The 17,783-nt window shown below is 38.1% G+C and overlaps 1 non-coding gene across 1 annotated transcript; it reads right to left on the minus strand.

The window, feature by feature from the left end:
• Window positions 1–16,087: 16,087 nt before the first annotated feature.
• Window positions 16,088–16,195, minus strand: LOC112731075 (small nucleolar RNA R71). Its single transcript, XR_003166868.1, has one exon. It is a non-coding gene; the product is annotated as a small nucleolar RNA R71 (small nucleolar RNA).
• Between the last annotated feature and the right edge of the window lie 1,588 nt (window positions 16,196–17,783).

Consider the following 17,783-nt stretch of genomic DNA (forward strand, 5'->3'; position numbering starts at 1 on the left):
TTTCGTTCCTCTGAACCTCTGCTTTCCTGCTATCTTCATCCAATCAGTCTTGTTCCTTTCCATGGCTGGCTTTATGTGATACATCACCACTGTCAATGGCTACTTTCGGTCATCTCACGGGAAAATGATTCAATGCCCTGTCACGGCACGGCTAATCGTCTGGAGGCATCACCCTTGTCAATGGCTTCATCTTATCCTCTTAGTGAATAATATGCTCACGCACCCTGTCACGGCACGGCTATTCATCTGTCGGTTCTCGATCATGCTGGAATAGGATTTACTATCCTTTTGCGTCTGTCACTAACGCCCTGCAATCGCGAGTTAGGAGCTCGTCACAATCATTCAGTCATTGAATCCTACTCGGAATACCACAGACAAGGTTTAGACCTTCCGGATTCTCTTGAATGCCGCCATCATTCTAGCTTACGCCACGAAGATTCTGGTTAGGAGATCTAAGAGATATTCATTCTAGCTTATTTCATGTAAAACGGAAGTGTTTGTCAGGCACGTGTTCATAGGGGAGAATGGTGATGAGCGTCACCCATAATCATCACCTTCATCACGTTCTTGGGTGCGAATGGATATCTTAGAAGCGAAATAAGATGAATTGAATAGAAAACAGAAGTACTTTGCATTAATCTTTGAGGAACAGCAGAGCTCCACACCTTAATCTATGGAGTGTAGAAACTCTACCGTTGAAAATACATAAGTGAAAGGTCCAGGCATGGCCGAGATGGCCAGCCCCCAGAACGTGATCACAGGATCAAAATACAATCCAGGATGCCAAATACAATAGTAAAAGGTCCTATTTATAATAAACTAGCTACTAGGGTTTACATGAGTAAGTAATTGATGCATAAATCCACTTTCGGGGCCCACTTGGTGTGTGCTTGGGCTGGGCTTTGATTGTTACACGTGTAGAGGTCCTCCTTGGAGTTGAACGCCAGCTTTTGTGACAGTTTGGGCGTTCAACTCTGGTTTTGGCTCCTTTTCTGGCGCTGGACGCCAGATTTGGGTAGAAAGCTGGCGTTGAACGCCAGTTTACGTCGTCTATTCTTGGCCAAAGTATGGACTATTATATATTGCTGAAAATCCCTGTATGTCTACTTTCCAACGCAATTGGAAGCGTGCCATTTCGAGTTCTGTAGCTCCAGAAAATCCACTTTGAGTGCAGGGAGGTCAGAATCCAACAGCATCAGCAGTCCTTTTTCAACCTCTGAATCTGATTTTTGCTCAAGTCCCTCAATTTCAGCCAGAAAATACCTGAAATCACAAAAAAACACACAAACTCATAGTAAAGTCCAGAAATGTGAATTTAACATAAAAACTAATGAAAACATCCCTAAAAGTAACTAGATCCTACTAAAAACATACTAAAAACAATGTCAAAAAGCGTATAAATTATCCGCTCATCACATGACAGAAAGCTGTCATCTAGAGTCTTTGAACCAGGACAGAAAGTTCTATTGTTTAACTCTAGGCTTAGGCTATTCCCCAGGAAACTGAAATCCCGGTGGAGGGGACCATATGCGATTACAAGTGTGTCACCATATGGCTATGTGGACCTTCAAGACATTGATTCTGATAAGAAGTTCATTGTTAATGGACAGAAATCAAGCATTATCTTGAAGGCAATATTGAGCAAGAGTGCTCAAGGCTAAGGCTAGATTAAAAGCTCAGCAAGGTCCAGCTAAAGACAATAAAGAAGCGCTTATTGGGAGGCAACCCAATTTTTCCTTATCTATGTTAATTTTCTGTTTTCCATTTTTATTTTATGTTTTCTTTAGGATGATGATCATGTGGAGTCACAAAAATCAAAGCAAAGTCAAAAATAGCATTAAAATAGCTCACCCTGGAGGAAGAGCTTACTGGCGTTTAAACGCCAGTAAGAAGCATCAAACTGGCGTTTAACGCCAAAGGGAAGCATCAAGCTGGTGTTAAACACCAGAAACAAGCACCAAGTTGGCGTTCAACGCCAAGAAAGGGAAAAAGCTGGCGTTTAACGCTAGAAACAAGCAGCAGTCTGGCGTTAAACGCCAGGATTGCACACTAAGGGCGTTTTGCATGCCTCAATGGAGCAGGGATGCTAAGTCCTTGACCCCTCAGGATCTGTGAACCCCACAGGATCCCCACCTACCTCACCATTCCAATTCAAACCATTCCCCTCCCATACCCACCCATTCACACTTCTCCTTCTACTCCCTTTTATCTTCTTTTGCTCGAGGACGAGCAAACCTTTTAAGTTTGGTGTGGAAAAAACCGTTGCTTTTGGTTTTTCCATAGCCATTTATGGCACCTAAGGCCGGAGAAACCTCTAGAAAGAGGAAAAGGAAGGTAGTTGCTTCTACCCCCGAGTCATGAGAGATGGAGAGGTTCATCTCAAGGGTCCATAGTTCAGTGGTAGAGCATTTGACTACATATCAAAGAGCTATGACGGAGGAGCAACAAAGACAAGGCAGAGACATAGAGGAGCTCAAGAGCACCATTGGTTCTTCAAGAAGAGGAAGACGCCACCCTCACTAAGGTGGACCCGTTCCTTAATCTCCTTGTTCTTATTTCTCTGTTTTTCGTTTACTATGCTTTATGTTTATTTATGTTTGGGTCTTATTACATGATCACTAGTATCTAAGTGTCTATGTCTTAAAGATATAAATGTCCTATCAATCCATCACCTTTCTTAAATGAAAAATGTTTTCTGAAAAAGAAAAAGAAGTACATGAATTTCGAATTTTAAAATAGTTTAATTATTTTGATGTGGTGGCAATACTTTTTGTTTTCTGAATGAATGCTTGAACAGTGCATATGTCTTTTGAATTTGTTGTTTATGAATGTTAAAATTGTTGGCTCTTGAAAGAATGATGAAAAGGAGAAATGTTATTTGATAATCTGAAAAATCATAAAAATGATTCTTGAAGCAAGAAAAAGCAGTGAAGAACAAAGCTTGTAGAAAAAAAATGCAAAAAAAAAAAGAGCAAGAAAAAGAAAAAGCAAGCAGAAAAAGCCAAACGCTCTTTAAACCAAAAGGCAAGAGCAAAAAGCCAATAGCCCTTAAAACCAAAAGGCAAGGGTAATAAAAAGGATCCAAGGCTTTGAGCATCAGTGGATAGGAGGGCCTAAAGGAATAAAATCCTGGCCTAAGCGGCTAAACCAAGCTGTCCTTAACCATGTGCTTGTGGCGTGAAGGTGTCAAGTGAAAACTTGAGACTGAGCGGTTAAAGTCGAGGTCCAAAGCAAAAACAGAGTGTGCTTAAGAACCCTGGACACCTCTAATTGGGGACTTTAGCAAAGCTGAGTCACAATCTGAAAAGGTTCACCCAGTTATGTGTCTGTGGCATGTATATATCCGGTGGTAATACTAGAAAATAGAGTGCTTAGGGCCACGGCCAAGACTCATAAAGTAGCTGTGTTCAAGAATCAACATACTGAACTAGGAGAATCAATAACACTATCTGAATTCTGAGTTCCTATAGACGCCAATCATTCTGAACTTCAAAGGATAAAGTGAGATGACAAAACTGTTCAGAAGCAAAAAGCTAATAGCCCCGCTCATCTAATTAAGACTGATCTTCATAGATGTTTTTGGAATTCATTGTATATTCTTTTCTTTTTATCCTACTTTGTTTTTAGTTGCTTGGTGACAAGCAACAGTTTAAGTTTGGTGTTGTGATGAGCGGATATTTTATACACTTTTTGGGGTCAATTTCATGTAGTTTTTAGTACGTTTTAGTTAGTTTTTAGTATATTTTTATTAGTTTCTAGGCAAAATTCATATTTCTGAACTTTACTATGAGTTTGTATGTTTTTCTGTAATTTCAGGTATTTTCTGGCTGAAATTGAGGGAGCTGAGCAAAAATCTTATTCAGCCTGAAAAAGGACTGCTGATGTTGTTGGATTCTGACCTCCCTGCACTCGGAATGGATTTTTTGGAGCTACAGAAGTCTAATTGGCGCGCTCTCAATTGCGTTGGAAAGTAGACATCCAGGGCTTTCCAGAAAAATATAATAGTTCATACTTTGTTCAAGGATAGATGATATAAATTGGCATTCAACGCCAGTTCCATGTTGCATTCTGGTGTTTAACACCAGAAACTGGTTACAGGTTGGAGTTAAATGCCAGAAACAGGTTACAACCTGGCGTTTAACTCTAGAAACAGCCTAGGCACGTGTAAAGCTCAAGTCTTAGCCCCAGCACACACCAAGTTGGCCCCAGAAGTGGATTTCTACACTATCTATCTTAGTTTACTCATTTTCTGTAAACCTAGGTTACTAGTTTAGTATTTAAACAACTTTTAGAGATTTATTTTGTACCTCATGACATTTTAGATCTGAACTTTGTACTCTTTGACGGCATGAGTCTCTAAACTCCATTGTTGGGGGTGAGGAGCTCTGCTGTGTCTCGATGAATTAATGCAATTATTTCTGTTTTATATTCAAACACGCTTGTTGCTATCTAAGATGTTCATTCGCACTTCAATATGATTGATGTGATGATCAGTGACATTCATCACCATTCTCAACCTATGAATGCGTGACTGACAACCACCTCCGTTCTACCTTCGATTGAATGAGTATCTCTTGGATTCCTTAATCAGAATCTTCGTGGTATAAGCTAGAATCTATTGGCAGCATTCTTGAGCATCCGGAAAGTCTAAACCTTGATTGTAGTATTCCGAGTAGGATTCAAGGATTGAATGACTATGACGAGCTTCAAACTCATAAGGGTTGGGCGTAGTGACAGACGCAAAAGGATCAATGGATCCTATTCCAGCTTGAGTGAGAACCGACAGATGATTAGTCGTGTGGTGACAGCGCACCTGGACCATTTTCACTGAGAGGAGGGATGGTAGCCATTGACAACGGTGATCCACCAACACACAGCTTGCCATAGGAGGAACCTTGCGTGCGTGAAGAAGAAGACAGGGGGAAAACAGAGATTCAGAAGACAAAACATCTCCAAAACTCCAACATATTCTCCATTACTGCATAACAAGTATTTAATTCATGCTCTTTTATTTTTCGCCATCCAAAATGATAATTATAATTGATATCCTGACTAGGAATTACAAGATGACCATAGATTGCTTCAAGCCAACAATCTCCGTGGGATTCGACCCTTACTCACGTAAGGTATTACTTGGACGACCCAGTGCACTTGCTGGTTAGTGGTACGAGTTGTGAAAAGTATGATTTACAATTCGTGCACCAGTAGGCCAAGCTTGCATCGTTAAAATTGTGTAAATCCCAATCGTACCTTCTAAGAGAGTAAGGATGTCAGGCTTGCATGAGGGACGCCAGGCTTGACGCCTTGGAAGAAGGTGGAGATGTCGAGTATGTGCTAGGGCTGCCGGGCATGTGCTAGGGCTGCCGGGCGTGCATAGAGTCAAAGAGGGGGGACGTCGGGCTTGTATGTGTAGCTTTTAGGCGTCCCTGCTTGATGGCTTGGGCTTTGGTTTTTTCCTTTTGGACACGACTTTGTTCCTTAGGGCACGATTTTGCTATCGTTAAACTGTACTTGTGTTTTTCTTCTCAAAAAACTTTAATTCTTGCTTATTTTAAGACAAAAGCTCCTGAAAACACAAAAACACTAACACAACTCAAAATATTAAATTATTTATGAAATTTCACTAGAAAGCATACAAATTTTAATTAAAACCTAATAAAACAAATGAAAAAGAACCCGAAAAACTACTTAAGATGATGTGTGATCACAACACCAAACTTAAAACTTTACTTGTCCTCAAGGAAAAAGAAAAGTAAACAAAGTTCATCTTAAGTGAAAAGAGTTAAAGGGTTTGAAAATTTAATTTTAAAAACGAAAGTGGGATTTATGATAATCCTTGTGGTTACAATTGATTTCTCTTATCCTTGATGAATCTTGCTTACTTAGGATTTGGAAAATTTCAAAAACTGAGATCCGAATTGTATTATGAGAATTTTGGGCTTATATAAATTGAAGGCAATTACTTCACATTTTAATTTTGGGGAAAGATCTTTAAGGCTTTTGACTCTAAAGGGTCTATCGTAAGTAAGGGTATTCACGGTACGGTTTGGTTCAGTTTTTTAAAGAAAAGTCATTCGATCCACTCGTTTAATTAAACTGCGGTTCGGTTTGGTTTGGTTTTTTTACCAAAACCATCCGAACCAAACCAAACCAATTAAAATCGGTTTAGTTTGGTTTAGTTTGTTCAGTTTTTTCAATCATTAGAAAAATGTAAAATTATAGCCATCCTTTCCTAACAAAATTAAGGCATAATACGAGAGCCATATGAATCATAATATGCAAAACTTAAGCTGGTAAAGAAATTGACCAAGTCATAGCAACAAGAATAAGGGTGGTGGTGGAAAGCAACAACTATTATCAATCAATCACTACTTCTATACGTTGTACATGTATAAGGTGATTTAAAACTCTGTCTTTGAAAAAAAATATTATAAAAATATGAATACTTCAGCAACATGGTTGACTATATGCTAATTATGTTTTAGAGCTCAATCATTATTATCTCAAATGACTAAATTCAGTAAAGAATAGAGAACTATGACTAGATAATAATATATATATACAAGAAAAATTGAATAAATAATAGAAACAGGTCAAAATTAGAACAACACTAAAATTAAAACCACATAAATTAGAACAGCAAACCACAAATTCAAATTAGATAATTAAAACAAGAACACTCAGAACAATTTTTCAAAAAGAAATTATCTAACAGCCACAAATTTTTAAATTAGAGAACTACAAATTATCAAAAATGCAAGAACAAATTAGAAAGAATAGAACCAAAAATCCTAAACTAAAAATCATAATAACAAAATAAAAATAGAACTAAATATTAGAATAGAACTAAGAACAAATAACCAGATCCAAAAAAATTAGAACAAATAATTTACTTGAGAGGCAACCCTTTTCTAGATGTAGAGGAATGCTACTGTACTGACTGCAGCACGAACGACGATGGACGACATTTTTGAAGTGTGACTAATGGGTGATGAGCAACAGACGACGGCAGCTTCACCTGCGTTGGAAGGAAGGGAGAAGCTGCGAGAGTGAGGGAGGGAAAGAGAGAAGTTACAACGCGAGGGAGGGAAACAACGACTGTGAACTGCGAAAGGAGGGAGGGAGGGAGAGAGGACCGCACCAAGGTGCTGTCCGCGGGCTCTATTCGGCGAGTTGGCAACGGTGATATGGACGGTGAAGGAAGACGCTCCTGGGAGGAAGGGGCTCGACGGATGGGGCTTGGGGATTGGGGACTGATGTTACTTCATTAAAGAGAGACTGTGAGAGACTAAGAGTAGCACTGCTACTTGCTAGGTTTAGGTTATTAAGTGTTTTGGCCTTTGGGGGTTGGCCTTTTAAGGGTTTTTTAAGTGACCAGTTCGGTTGGGTTCGGTTTGGTTAGGGTTTTTAGTGTCAAAACCAAAAACCGAACCAAACTGCAAAAAAAACATCAAAACATGATTTGTTCGATTTTTTTAGTTTTCGATTTGTTCAGCTTTCGGTTTTTTCGATTCAGTTGATCGGTTTTATTCTGTCAGGATCGGATTTGAACACCCCTAGTCGTAAGGCAGCTCTTAATGGGCTTCCGATCGATAATTCTGTGCTAGTTGGCCCAAGTTATCGAGTGATAATTGATGCGTGAGCATCATTCATAGCTTTTCTATATGATTTATGTGGTGATTTATTGATTTCCTAGAAGATTTGAGTGATTTACACCCTATTAGATGCTACTTTAAGTCAATGTTGCATTATGTTATTTACAGGTAGCATTAGGACGAAAGGCGTGGAAAAATTCTTGAAGAAGAAGCTCACTATTCACTTCTGCCAGAGTGGCGCTAAAAGCCACATCACCGGCATTTAATGTTGGAACCCCAAAAGTTCCCATTCTATTCGGCCAAGGTGGCACTAAACGCCACAACCTGATGTTTAGCGCCGAGCCCTTAGATTCGCGTGCAATGTCTTTTGGATAGGTGGTGTAACACCCTAATATTCAGATCCTTATGCTCGAGTCATAAGTCAATGATAATCAGGTGGTACGGCTGTCAAGGTGGATTATAATACATAATTATATATATATATATATGTGTGTGTGTGTGTGTTGAAGGGAAGTGTTAATGAGAAGTCTGAAAAAAGTAAAATAAAATCGAACGGATAATGCTCTCGTATACCGATAACAGAAAGATAAAGCACATTCAGAAAGTGATAAGAGTTAAGACATTAAGGAAGCATAAGATAAAGACAAGATATATGAATATAATCATAAGTAAACTAGCCTAGTCACGACCTGTGTAAGAACCGAGACTAATTAATCGTCTAATTAAATAATTAATATTGCCCAAAATAGGATTCAAAAATTTAGAATGAGAATTAAAGGATTTAAATACAATTTTTGGACTCAGTAGATTTTTCTGAGTCAGAAAATGTATTTTCTACAAAAAAGCGAGAAAAATCGTGAACTGGCAGTCGAACCAATCGAACCAATTTAAGTCTGTCTGGTACTGTGCAAGAAAAATTAAAAACAGTTGAAAACCTTATGAAAATATTTAAAGTCGAAAACTGGGCATTAATTTTAAAGGTTTGGCCCAAAGTAGGGCCATACGGGCTAAAAATGCTAATGGGCTGGACCGGGCCCAAGTTGGGCCCAAGCCCAACATATATATACTCTCATTAAAGGCTAATTCGGCACGCCACATACACAAACACAACACTTGCATGCTGAAAAGGGGAAGAAGGAGAGAAACCCATTGTTACTATTCATGCTCAACTTCTCAAGCTCATAACTTGAGCTACGGAGCTCCGATCACCGCACCGTTTGCGGCCACACGATTCTTGCAAAGACCTCTACAAAACCCACACAAAAAACTTTTAAGAAAATCATGAAATCCCTCTCAGTTCTTCTTTCCAAAATTTCGAAATTTTAGGGCTTTGTGTTGGGTGAAATTTTGTGATTTCAGGTGTTTAGGTACACTCTAGCACTTGATTGCTAGTGGACTTTGCTTCTAAAACTATTGGGTAAGGTGAGTTGTTTTTAACCCTTGTGACATTCTAATTAGGTTGAACCCTAGGATGAATTGTTGCAAATTATGTGTATATAGATTGAGATTGTGATTGTTGGCAACTGATTGGAGCTTTGGAGTGATTGTTGATGCTTGTTGGAGTGGATTGGTGGTTTGGATTGTGTTTGGAAGCTTAACTTATGCTCAATTGGGGTTTTGGTACATATTGGGTATCGGCCAAGGTATGGTTTCGGTTTTCTCTATGTAATATATAATATTTCTGGACACTTAGGCTAGTGGCCCATAGGATAGGATTGAATTAAATTGGTTGTTGGAATTATTGTAGGATGATGTATGATGATTTGATGATTTGTGTTGTTGATGAATTGAAATGTTGATGTTGATAGTATAGTATTGAGGGTTGAGATTGAAATTGAATATGATGATTGTTGGTAATAGTGGAATGATGTTTTTAATTAATGTGTTGGTTGAATATGAATGTATTGTTATGTATTTGATAATCGGAATTGATGATTGCATAAAGTGGAGTGGTGAACTGAGGTATGAAAAATGGTAACATCTAATATGGGATGGAGTTAATGTGGTTTTGGTTGGTTTTGGATATAAAAATTGAAAAATTAAGAATCTTGTGTATTTTGGTAAAAAACTGGTTTTTTTGTGAACTTTGACGGGTCATAACTTGTGCCTCATTTTTCAAAAATTGTTGAAATTCATGTAGAATTAAATTTCATTGAAAGATCTTTAAATTGATATAAAGTTTGTAAAATTTGGATTTTTGTAGATGAAGTTATGATCATTCAAAGTTTGGTGTCAAAATCTGAATTCTGCAATGTTGCAGAATTTTATGATTTCTGGTTTGTGTGCACACGCACAACCCGTGAATTTTCGAACCTGTGCGCATGCACAGCCTTGTGTGTATGCACACACGGGATGTGGATACTAGTGAGAGCGCTAGCACGCTCTATGCACACACACAACCAACGAAGTTCTGCAAGCTGTGCGCACGCACAGCCCTGTGCGCACGCACACGTTGGAAGGTGCATTCTGTTGAGGGCGTTCGCATGCCTTGTGCGAGCAAACAGAATTGAAAAATTTTCACTTGTGCGTACGCACACGTCTATGCGTACGCACACTTTTGAAAATCCTCCTGAGCGTGTGCACGCACACCCCTGTGCATACGCACATGCCCTGTTTTTAAACTAAAACTTTGTTTTTAACTATTTCAACTTCCCAACAAGCTTGTAACCTTCTGTGACACCTATCTAAGACTTTTTGGCTTATTTTTGGGTATCAAAACATGGGAAAAGGTCCTAGGATATTTAATTTGGTACTACATTGAAAAGTTAGAGAATGGAGGCTTAGGTTTCTGGTGTACTGAGGATGGCTTTGGTGAAGTGAGAAGGAAGAATGATATATGAATTGAGAAATAGATGAACTAACAAGTTCGGAAAGGAAATGTTGAAATGGCAGTGGTTAAGATGAGTCGAGGACTCAGAATTGCAATAATGAATCATTGATATACTGAAAATATTTTCTGAAAACCACTGTATCATTATTTTATATTGAGAGTGTTGAGACGCTATGCGCCCGGCAGGGATGATGGTTGGATGCCACCTATCGAGGTAGCGGTAGCGTCGTAAGGGTGGTGGTTCGTCCCGCTTGTATTGAGATGTGAGGTCCGTGGCAATAGTATCCCACTCGCATCCCTTCGGATCACTAGAGTGTGCAGGCACAAAATCCTGGACGGTGTTCTGAGGACCATATCTCGTGGGTTCCCAACTATGATTCCGAAAGGCGACATCTCCATAGAGATCTGTCAGGTTGGCAGTTGAACCGACAATGTGATATCACAGCCAGTAGGACAGGCATTCATCAAATGCATCTTCTATCTATTTTTTTGCTTTACCGACTTGTAATTGCTTGCCTAATTGTATAACATGCCTTTTCCTATTTGAATTTCTTGCCATATATGCCTATACTTATGTTTTACTTGCATTGATATTAATTGTGTTTTCTACTGGGATTGAGGAGGCTTGGAAGGTGGTGGCAATGGGATCGCATGGAGGATAGGTTGGTGAAGGCTGTGCGATAGCGGAGAGTTGTTAGTTAGAAAATCCACTAAGTTAGATTACCCTTTTATCATTATGGATTTTAGTTATGCTTTAATGTTTTAGTTATGCTTTAAGATGAATTTTGTGATGGAGATGAAGTTCTAGGATTGTTTCTGGCGTCCCGAAGTCTTATATCTTACATCACTGGGCACTGTTACCATACTGAGAACCTCCTGTTCTTATACCATATTCTGTTGTTGTTTTTCAGACGTAGGTCGCAACCCTCCTCGGTGAGTTGTCTCGATGGTGACAGAGCGAAGGATTCTAGATATATTTTGGAGTCTTTTTGTTTGTTTTGTTTATATCTCTCATCTTTTGTATTTACTTTTGCCTAGAGGCTTACTTTGAGAGAAAAACTTGTATAAGCTATTTTTAAACTTTCAGAATTCTGTATTGTCTATGTATAGCTAGTCGGCTTAAACTCCGCGAGCCGTGGCTAGATCTTTATACTATTATACTCTTCTATTTTGTTATATTATATCTATTTCTTGTGCATTAAGTTAGTAGCTTTGTGTGTATGTTTTGCGCTTTTCAAATCCTGTTTTTGAGTGGTATCCTTCATCGGGCTTCTAGAATATATTACTCCTTCTATATATTATATGTATAAGCTTTAGATTTGTCGTAACCTTTGATTAACCTTTGCTTTATGACGCGAGGTAAGGCTTAGGGTAATTAGGGTGTTACAACCTGCAAAGTTTAGGCCGACTAGGGTACAGAATTAAAGTCAGTTTGCTTCAAGCACAACATGTCTCGAACAACCAGTATGTATTGTTTGCTGTGTATCAGCTTCGGAGAGAGGCTTAGCATCAGTGTCAAGGCGAATGCCGATTGCTCCATGATGAGCGGATAATTTATACGCTTTTTGGTATTATTTTTAGTATGTTTTTAGTAGAATCTAGTTACTTTTAGGGATGTTTTCATTAGTTTTTATGTTAAATTCACATTTCTAGACTTTACTATGAGTTTGTGTATTTTTCTGTGATTTTAGGTATTTTCTGGCTGAAATTGAGGGACTTGAGCAAAAATCAGATTCAGAGGTTGAAGAAGGACTGCTGATGCTGTTGGATTCTAACCTCCCTGCACTCAAAATGGATTTTCTGGAGCTACAGAACTCAAAATGGCGCGCTTCCAATTGCGTTAGAAAGTAGACATCCAGAGCTTTCCAGCAATATATAATAGTCTATACTTTGCCAAAGTTTAGATGACGCAAACTGGCGTTCAACGCCAGCTCTCTGCCCAATTCTGGCGTCTAGCGCCAGAAACAAGTTGCAAAGTGGAGTTCAACGCCCAAATTGGCACAAAAGCTGGCGTTCAACTCCAAGAATGACCTCTCCACGTGTAGACTTCAAGCTCAGCCCAAGCACACACCAAGTGGGCCCCGGAAGTGGATTTATGCATCAATTACTTACTTCTGTAAACCCTAGTAGCTAGTTTATTATAAATAGGACCTTTTATTATTGTATTAGACATCTTTGAATCTTTGGATTATCTTTTGATCTATTGATCATGTTTGGGGGCTGGCCATTCGGCCATGCTTACCCTCTATTCACTTATGTATTTTTACGGTAGAGTTTTTACACTCCATAGATTAAGGTGTGGAGCTCTGCTGTTCCTCAAAGATTAATGCAAAGTACTACTATTTTTCTATTCAATTCAACTTATTCCGCTTCTAAGATATTCATTCGCACTTCAACCTGAATGTGATGAATGTGACAATCATCATCATTCCCTATGAACGCGTGCCTGACAACCACTTCCGTTCTACATTAGATTGAATGAGTATCTCTTAGATCTCTTAATCAGAATCTTCGTGGTATAAGCTAGATTTATGGCAGCATTCATGAGAGTCCGGAAAGTCTAAACCTTGTCCGTGGTATTTCGAGTAGGACTCTGGGATTGAATGACTGTGACGAACTCCAAACTCGCGAGTGCTGGGCGTAGTGACAGACGCAAAAGGATAGTAAATTCTATTCCAGTATGATCGAGAACCTCCAAGATGATTAGCCATGCAGTGACAGCGCATCGGACCATTTTTACAGAGAGGAATAGGATGCAAACAACGACAAGGGTGATGCCTCCAGACGATTAGCCGTGCTGTGACAGAGCATTTGGACCATTTTTCCGAGAGGATTGAAAGTAGCCATTGGCACCGGTGACATCCTTACATAAGGCCAGCCATAGAAAGGAGTAAGACTGATTGGATGAAGACAGCAGGAAAGCAGAGGTTCAGAGGAATGAATGCATCTCCATACGCTTATCTGAAATTCTCACCAATGATTTACATAAGTATTTCTATCCTTATTTTAGTATTAATTTCGAAAACTCCATGACTATTTTATATCCGCCTGACTGAGATTTACAAGGTGACCATAGCTTGCTTCATACCAACAATCTCCGTAGGATCGACCCTTACTCACGTAAGGTTTATTACTTGGATGACCCAGTGCACTTGCTGGTTAGTTATGCGAAGTTGTGAAGATATGTTTAGACCATGGTTCTGTGCATCCGTTTTTGGTGCCATCGCCAGGGAATCAATTTCGAACAATAATTCACAACCTGAGTAAGAATTTCGCATACCAAGTTTTTGGCGCCGTTGCCGGGGATTGTTCGAGTTTGGACAACTGACGGTTCATCTTGTTGCTCAGATTGGGTAACTTTCTTTTCGTTTTCTTTTCAAAAAGTTTTCAAAAATTTTTCAAAAAATATTTCAAAAATTTGTCCTTTGTTTTCGAAAAAAAAATATTTTAAAATAAAAATATTTTCAAAAATATATTTTTCTTCAGAATTTTTAAATGAATTCTAGTGTTTCATGAAGCATGTTGAAGCCTAGCTGGCTGTAGGGCATGTTAGGCGTGTCATGTCTGAGTTACATACTAAAGCTTGGCTGGCTATTAACCCATGCCTGACCCTTTGATTGGAGCTTTAGACTAAAGAGCATAAGATTCCTGGAATTCATATTAAAAATTTTGGAATCCTTATTTTTCTTTTTCAAAATGATTTTCGAAAAAATTAAAAGAAAATACAAAAAAAATTCATAAAATCATAAAAATCAAAAAAATATTTCGTGTTTCTTGTTTGAGTCTTGAGTCATGTTATAAGTTTGGTGTCAATTGCATGTTCATCTTGCATTTTTCGAAAAAATTCATGCATTCATAGTGTTCTTCATGATCTTCAAGTTGTTCTTGGTAAGTCTTCTTGTTTGATCTTTGCATTTGCATGTTTTGTGTCTTTTCTTGTTTTTCATATGCATTCTTGAATTCTTAGTGTCTAAGCATTAAAGAATTCTAAGTTTGGTGTCTTGCATGTTTTCTTTGCATATAAAATTTTCAAAAATGTGTTCTTGATGTTCATCATGATCTTCAAAGTGTTCTTGGTGTTCATCTTGACATTCATAGCATTCTTGCATGCATTCATTGTTTTGATCTAAAATTTTCATGCATTGCATCATTTTTCTTGTTTTTCTCTCTCATCATAAAAATTCAAAAATCAAAAAAAATATCTTTCCCTTTTTCTCTCTTAAAATTTCGAAAATTAGATTTGACTTTTTCAAAAATTTTTAAAAATCAAGTTATTTTTATGAGTCAAATCAAATTTTCAATTTAAAAATCTTATCTTTTTCAAAATCTTTTTCAAAAATCAAATCTTTTTCATTTTTCTTAGTTATTTTCGAAAATTATAAAAATATTTTTCAAAAATCTTTTTCTTATCTTTATCACATAATATTCGAAAATAACATCATCAATTAATGTTTTGATTCAAAAATTTCAAGTTTGTTACTTGCTTGTTAAGAAAGATTCAAACTTTGAGTTCTAGAATCATATCTTGTGATTTCTTGTGAATCAAGTCATTAAAAATCAAATCTTTTTCAAAACTAACTTCAATCATATCTTTTCAAAAATATCTTCTTATCTTACCTTTTTCAAAAATTTGATTTTCAAAGTATCTTTTCTAACTTCCTAACTTCTTATCTTTTCAAAATTGATTTTCAAATTTGTTTCAACTAACTAACTTTTTGTTTGTTTCCTACCTTTTTCAAAACTACCTAACTAACTCTTTCTCTCTAATTTTCGAAAAAATCTTCCCTCTTTTTCAAAATTTCTTTTTAATTAGACTAATTATTTTATTTTTTATTTTGAATTTTCGAAAAACTACTAACCTTTTTCAAAAATTATTTTCGAAAATCACTAACTCTTTTTCAAAAATTATTTTCGAAAATTCTCTCCTCCTCTCATCCCCTTCTATTTATTTATTCATCTACTAACACTTCTCTTCATCTCACATCTCTGCTCCTATCATCACCTTTGTGTTTGGATTCTTCATTCTTCTTCACCCCTATTCCTTTTCTTCTTCTACTAATAATAAGGAACCTCTTTACTGTGACATAGAGGATTCCTCTTCTTTTATTTTTCTCTTCTCTTTCTTATGAGCAGGGACAAAGAAAAAGGCATTCTTGTTGAAGCTGATCCAGAACCTGAAAGGACTCTGAAGAGAAAACTAAGAGAAGCTAAATTACAACAATCCAGAGACAACCTTATTGAAAATTTTGAACAAGTAAAGGAGATGGCAGCCGAACCCAACAACAATAATGCAAGGAGAATGCTTGGTGACTTTACTGCACCTAATTCCAATTTACATGGAAGAAGCATCTTCATTCCTACCATTGGAGCAAACAATTTTGAGCTGAAACCTCAGCTAGTTTCTCTGATGCAACAGAACTGCAAGTTTCATGGACTTCCATCTGAAGATCCTTTTCAGTTCTTAACTGAATTCTTGCAGATCCGTGATACTGTTAAGACTAATGGAGTAGATCCTGAAGTCTACAGGCTCATGCTTTTCCCTTTTGCTGTAAGAGACAGAGCTAGAATATGGTTGGACTCTCAACCCAAAGACAGCCTGAACTCTTGGGATAAGCTGGTCACGGCTTTCTTAGCCAAATTCTTTCCTCCTCAAAAGCTGAGCAAGCTTAGAGCTGATGTTCAAACCTTCAGACAGAAAGAAGGTGAATCCATCTATGAAGCTTGGGAAAGATACAAGCAGCTGACCAAAAAGTGTCCTTCTGACATGCTTTCAGAATGGACCATCCTGGATATATTCTATGATGGTTTATCTGAGCTATCAAAGATGTCATTGGATACTTCTGCAGGTGGATCCATTCACCTAAAGAAAACGCCTGCAGAAGCTCAAGAACTCATTGACATGGTTGCTAATAACCAGTTTATGTACACTTCTGAGAGGAATCCTGTGAGTAATGGGACGCCTATGAAGAAGGGAGTTCTTGAAATTGATACTCTGAATGCCATATTGGCTCAGAATAAAATATTGACTCAGCAAGTCAATATGATTTCTCAGAGTCTGAATGGAATGCAAGCTGCACCCAACAGTACTCAAGAGGCATCTTCTGAGGAAGAAGCTTATGATCCTGAGAACCCTGCAATAGTAGAGTTAAAATACATGGGTGAACCATATGGAAACACCTACAATTCATCATGGAGAAATCACCCAAATCTCTCATGGAAGGATCAAAAGCCTCAACAAGGCTTTAATAATGGTGGAAGAAACAGGTTTAGCAATAGCAAGCCTTTTCCATCATCCACTCAGCAACAGACAGAGAATTCTGAGCAGAATCCATCTAGCTTAGCAAATTTAGTCTCTGATCTATCTAAGGCCACTGTGAGTTTCATGAATGAAACAAGGTCTTCCATTAGAAATTTGGAAGCACAAGTGGGCCAGCTGATTAAAAGGATCACTGAAATCCCTCCCAGTACTCTCCCAAGCAATACAGAAGAGAATCCAAAAGGAGAGTGCAAGGCCATTAAATTAATTACCATGGCCGAACCCACAAGAGAGGAGAAGGACGTGAATCCCAAGGAGGAAGACCTCCTGGGACGTCCAGTGATCAATAAGGAGCTTCCCTCTGAGGAACCTAAGGAATCTGAGACTCATCTAGAGACCATAGAGATTCCATTGAACCTCCTTATGCCATTCATGAGCTCTTATGAGTATTCCTCTTCTGAAGAGAATGAGGATGTTACTGAAGAGCAAGCTGCCAAGTTCCTTGGTGCAATCATGAAGCTAAATGCCAAATTATTTGGTATTGAAACTTGGGAAGATGAACCTCCCTTGTTCACCAATGAACTAATTGATCTGGATCAACTGACATTACCTCAGAAGAGACAGGATCCTGGAAAGTTCATAATACCTTGTACCATAGGCACCATGATCTTTAAGGCTCTGTGTGACCTTGGTTCAGGAATAAACCTCATGCCCCTCTCTGTAATAGAGAAACTGGGAATCTATGGGGTGCAAGCTGCTAAAATCTCATTAGAGATGGCAGACAATTCAAGAAAACAGGCTTATTGACAAGTAGAGGACGTGTTAGTAAAGGTTGAAGGCCTTTACATCCCTGCTGATTTCATAGTCCTAGATACTGGAAAGGAAGAGGATGAATCCATCATCCTAGGAAGACCATTCCTAGCCACAGCAAGAGCTGTGATTGATGTGGACAGAGGAAAATTGATCCTTCAATTAAATAAGGACAACCTTGTGCTTACAACTCAAGGATCTCTCTCTACATCCATGACGAGGAAGCAGAAAAAGCTTCTCTCAAAGCAGAGTCAACCAAAGCCCCCACAGTCAAACTCTAAGTTTGGTGTTG

The sequence above is a fragment of the Arachis hypogaea genome, chromosome 12 (genome assembly GCF_003086295.3).
Source record: "Arachis hypogaea cultivar Tifrunner chromosome 12, arahy.Tifrunner.gnm2.J5K5, whole genome shotgun sequence".
In the NCBI taxonomy this organism is placed as follows: Eukaryota; Viridiplantae; Streptophyta; class Magnoliopsida; order Fabales; family Fabaceae; genus Arachis; species Arachis hypogaea.